A 5,687-nucleotide genomic window follows, 5' to 3' on the forward strand; every position below is an offset into this window, starting at 1 on the left:
AGCTCCACCTGCAATCAACTCTGCTTAACCTCACTGGTGCTCTCCCTCCCCAAGTGTAGTGACTTCCTCCCCAGGCCCCCATTCATTTCTCTCTCTCACACACACAGCTGGATAAAACTATATAAAAATATATCCCAGCTTCACTGATTACAAGTTTGAAAAGGCAACGTGGCTCCACCTGCAATCAAACTACACTTGGGGAGGGAGAGCACAAGCGAGCACTGAGGAGACCACAGGAGGAGGCAGGAAGCCAGGCAAAGAGCCATGCTGTAGTACACACACTTCCCCCCAGCCTCTTTCTTTTGGAAGGCTCAGCTCGGCTCCCCTCCGGCTTCTCTGCCTCTCCTCTCACCCCAGCCTGCCAGCAGGAGGTGGTGGGTGGGCTTTATTGTGTTTATTTATTTATTTATTTATATATTTATTTATTTATTTATTTATTATTTATTTATATATTTATTATTTCCCACCCAGACAGCAGGCTGCATTTGCAATGGTGGAGGTGCTTGGGAAAGGCAGCAGGGGAATGGGGGGGGGGATGGCAGAGGAGCTGCTTTCAAGCCACTGGAAAAGATATCCAATCCAACTTTTGTGTGTGGGGGGGTTTGTTTGAGAGTGAGTGAGAGAGGGAAGGGGTAGGAGAGATAGTCCAATCCAACTTGTGTGTGTGTGTGTGTGTGTGTGTGTGTGTGTGTGTGTGTGTTTGAGAGAGGGGGAGGAAGGGAGAGAGGGAGGAAGGAGGGGAAGGAGAAGAAAAAGAAAAAGAAAGAAGGAGCAAAGGACAAAAACAAATGCTGTCACTTTAAATTGGAACTGAGCATGCCTGGCTGTGGAATTCTGGGAGTTGAAGTCCACAAGTCTAAAAATATTTGAAACCCAGCACTGTGTCAGTGCCTCACCAGTCATAAACCTCACCGCACGTCACTGGGTATTTGGCAGGTAAACTAATGGGACTTAAACGGCCACCTAATTCTAAATTCAGACTGTTAAATCGGGTGAATGAAGGCACACCCAGGCTTCAGAGTAACAAACAGCTCTTTATTAGCACAAGTCAACTATGTACAATGCAGTGAAGGTTCAGTCTGACAGCATCCCTTTTATAGGGAGCTGTCAGACCCTTTGACCAATCAGATTGAATCTCTGTTCCCGCCAGAACAGAGGACCTTGGTGTAAACCATTACCAATGTTTCTGGTATCAAACACAGACCTCAGTTTTTCTTATAACAAAGACCAAAAGCCAAGCTTTAACATAACTGGAGGTTGACCATAGAATTTCTGTGGTCTAGGATGCCAATCTACCAGTTGCAAATCTGCTCTGCTGTTACAATGATTGGTGGCCAGTTCAATTATGTTGGAATAATAAAGTATGAAAGGAAATAAAGCATGAAACAGAGAAGAGGATAATGCACAATAGTCATTTTATTGAAGCAATTTTAAAAAGCAAAGTCTTTCCCTCTTTTCCACCCAGAAACCATTTCAAAATCATTGTTTGTATGCAAAGAAACTAATTCTCCTCAATATGTGGAGTGCAGGCATAGAATCAAACTGCTCAGTGTGGTTATATAAGCAATAATATTGTTTTCATGACAGGAGGAGGAAGAGAAATGAAGGATCATCACATTCAGAGCCGGCAGCCACGGGTCCATTTTGACAGATTTGTTCCTTTGCAGTTGTTTTTCCAGCCAAACCTTAAGGAAGGATTAAGAAAAAAAATAAGCATAATGCATATCTTTGTAATTCATACATGTAGTAGTTTCTTTAACATAATAATGAATCTCTACTTGGAGAGATTAAGGAAGCTTTTAGGTGAGCTAGTGCAACTACCATTCTTTCATTTTTCCTGTTCATTGACTGATAAAGTTCTTTTCTTAATTGTTTAAATGAATCTCCTTTCCTTCAGATTAAAATAATTCTTTTAGCTAAAATAGTTCTGGCTTTCTATTTCTCACAATAAAGCATACATGCAACTTATGCCCACTGGATACTTTGAACTCTCTTCAATACAACACAGAATACTTTTTATATTGTTTACCACAAAGCATTTTTATTCTTTGCCTTTCGATACTCAGCTGAAAAGTTTTCCATCTAATCTGATCTGCTGCTGCCTGCCCCTTTACTATTCATTCTATGATTGGAGGATTCAGGAATGATCTCTCCCTGCTTCTTACACTATTAGGTTCTTTACCTACCAGATCTCTGATCCCATGGATCTCACTCCATGGAATTAGAATCCTTGTGTTCACAAGGCCCTCTGCCTAATTCTGCTGCTACCTGCTCCAACCTGGAACTAAACTCTAGATTTTTTTAAACTGCTGACAAGCACAGGAGTGGATAATTGATGTAAAATGATTGGGAAGGAGTAATCCAGCATATAGTAAGCATCAACAGCCCCATCTTAAATTGAGTCTCAGGCTACTTTTAAAACAGGATTCAAAAGACTACTTAAACCCATATTTTAAAGCTACAAGAATGCAAGTATAGCAATAAAAATACAATCTGTAATGATCAGAAAGTATATTTCACTACCAATGCTCAAAAGTTTTACAATAGTCTAAAGAAAGTAATTAAATTTCATGACCCCAAGCTCAGTTGCTACCCAATGTTACATGTAGAAGATGTTAATGAAAGATTGACTTACCAGGCATTCATCCCATTGGGATCACGCACAATTCTCTTAGCACAAACAATATCATCTCTGATGTCATCATTTGTGAAAGCTGCCAGGAAAGACAAATTGGAATATATTCCAGTACAGATGTTTCAAACAAGATTTCCAAAGACTTGCATAACATTACTATTTAAAGCAGATTCTTATCCATGTGGTATTTAAGTATTTAAGCTGCCAGGAAAGACAAATTGGAATTTGTCCAACTCCAAATGTTTCAAAGGTATTACCAAGCAACACTTTTCATTGCACAACAGGGAGAGTTCAGTCTAGTGGTTAAGGCTCTAGGCTACAAACCAGGAGACTGTGAGTTCTAAGGTCACCTTGGAAATGAAAGCTGGTTGGGTGACTTTGGACCAATCACTTCCTCTCAGCCCAACTCACTTCACAGAGTTAAGTTGACTTAAGGAAAATAGGGGGAAGGTATGTGTGCAACCTTGAATTGTTTATAAAAATAATAAAAGTGAAGAAATATATAAAAAGCACCGAAGAGATTGTAAGATAGTTAATGTGAGTGGGAAAGGGGGACTTCACCACATATGGATTTTTTGCTCTTTAGATAATACTGTGGTGGATGTTTTGGGGGCAGAAATTGAGATATATCTGTGTGAAGGAATTTAGAGTAGTTGTGACAAGTTGGATAGCAGGACACTAAATGGAAGAAGGCTAAGAGGCCAATAGAAAGCAGAGTAGCTAAATATTATCACTGTTGACCCAAACAGGAACTCAAAACAATTTTGATAGATAGTGTTGATGAGTCAATATCAATGTTACTCATCTGAAAAACTAAAAGGAACACAGTCACATTATCCCATGGTGTAGTAGCATATAATAACAACAGAATTTTGGAAGGCTATCAGACTAGGTGTCTTACCACTGCAAGCCTTCTTGCAGATATTAGCTGTAGGGCCCTGGTAATTGTTGCACCACCAAAGGCTGCTCATCTGGAAAATCCCATAGCTGCGATTGCCCTCCGAGTCTGGTGGTCCCTCAAATCGGCTATGTATCTGCTCTGGTGATAAGCCATACAGATCCCTGGAAGAAAGCAAATGAGGAAAGGAGTATAAAAGATCTGTGCTGCAAATGAAAAAGCTATCAGGATTTTTTTAAAAAAATATAGCATTTATAACATAATGCTTAAATATCTTTTCATTCTTCCCTCAAGAAGGGACCCAAAAAATCCAATACATTTTGGAAATCTTCAGAGAATTCGGAATAAACCTGTTTCTTGTCTCCAAGATATTCCTGGAGCTCTTAATGGCACATAAAGCCATCTCTCCTTTCTTCTCTCTTCCTAATTTGAGCCTTCCAGGGAAGAGGTACCTTTTCACTGTGCATCTTTTGACAATCTGCACATGTAGAAAATCTTCTATGATGGCCCCTTCAATCATATACTAAATTTAAATGATTTGGTAGAATTTGAAAGATCTTACCTTTTAGAGGATGTTTATCCTGGTAGGGATAAACGCTTATTCTTAAGAGAGTAAATAAAATATTCACTAAGCCATAATTGTAAAAAAAACCCCAAACCACAGAGTCCAAGATGGTATAATAACCATATATCAGTTCTGCAATTGTCCCAGTCAGGCAAGAAATTGGAAATCTATCACTTTGATTAAAAAATAATAAGGGTGTCAGTCCAGGGAGAATCCTAATAATTTGGGATGGGAAGAAAGCATATCTTCTCATTCTCAGAACATTCAAAAAATTCATTGGGAGGGTTGGTTGAACTAATTATTGAAAGACCTGCTGCATTTTGGTTCCCCCTTACAAACTTGGAACTTGCTAAGATGGAGAAAAAAGGAGTAAACTCACAGTCGCCCAATTTGTAGCCGTAGTATCCATCCATGCCGTTTCGTTTCAGAATTGAAGCCAGTTCACATTTGGAGTATACTTTGGCTTCATTGGCTGCAATGAAGAGGAAGAGGAGGGTGAGCACTAATGCCTTCATTGCTGCAGCTCCTTGGAGGACGATGTGTACCTTCCCCAGGAAAACTACGGGTTTTTATAGTCACTGCTTGAGAAACTGGCACCTCTGTAGAGAGGGTAAACAAGGTATATAACAATAATTCTGAGGTTAATATGAGCTGATAAGCAGGAAGTGCTGAGGACAAATATCAAGGAGAAATCATAATTATCATTTTCAATTTTATCAGAAGCCAAAACCAAGAAATAGTTTAGCCCCGTGACATTTGTTGGATCAATAAACAAGTGGTGGTTTCAACTGTGTGATTGAAGCCCCAACCTTTTTTATGTGTCCGCATTTGATAGATGTGATAAAGGGACACGGCTTTTATTGTGTGGTGAATGCCACCTTCTTGACTTTTTGGACTTCTGTCCCATAGACATTCCTATCTCTCTGGGTAACTCAACATTTACTTGAGGTTTCTGTTTGTTTCAATACAACTCTGGTTTCGGTGTATGTTTTTTTTTTTTGCCTGATGAAATTTATGTAGTTATGCCTAGTTACCTGCGGGATCGCATCCTCCCACATACATCCCTGCGGCCAATCCGCTCTCACAGGGAGGGCCTTCTCCTGGTGCCGTCCACGAGGCAATGCCAACGGGCGACACCGAGGAGTAGGGCCTTCTCGGTGATGGGCCCAACCCTCTGGAATGACCTTCCCCCCGATATTAGAACCACTACTGACCTCCGCTCCTTCCGACAGAAACTGAAGACACACCTGTTCCGACTGGCTGGTTTGGCATAATTTTAACGTCTACCTCCTGGCATACACATTCTTACTGGTTTTTAGAGGGATATTGTTTTAAATTTAACTTGATATTTTAAACTTTTGTATTGATTTATTTATTAGCTGTACAGTTTGGCATATTTTACCCTCCTCTTATACATGTATTTATATAGTTATTTCTACGTTTTAATCTGTTGTATTTTAATACGGACTGTACACCGCTCCGAGTCCCTTTCGGGAGAGGGGGCGGTATATAAACGCTAATAATAAATAAATAAATAAATAAATAAATAAATAAATAAATAAATAAATAAATAAATGCAACATATTGAA

General features: G+C 39.6%; 1 pseudogene across 1 annotated transcript; it reads right to left on the reverse strand.

Annotated features, from left to right (window-relative positions):
• Positions 1-1,398: 1,398 nt before the first annotated feature.
• Positions 1,399-4,702, reverse strand: LOC309385341 (lysozyme C, milk isozyme-like; annotated as a pseudogene). The gene is made up of 4 exons (XR_014176880.1): positions 4,478-4,702; positions 3,537-3,697; positions 2,636-2,714; positions 1,399-1,685 (listed from the first exon to the last, which is right to left on the reverse strand). The product of XR_014176880.1 is annotated as a lysozyme C, milk isozyme-like (transcript).
• Between the last annotated feature and the right edge of the window lie 985 nt (positions 4,703-5,687).

This window comes from Natrix helvetica (assembly GCF_964273705.1).
Source record: "Natrix helvetica genome assembly, chromosome: 1".
In the NCBI taxonomy this organism is placed as follows: Eukaryota; Metazoa; Chordata; class Lepidosauria; order Squamata; family Natricidae; genus Natrix; species Natrix helvetica.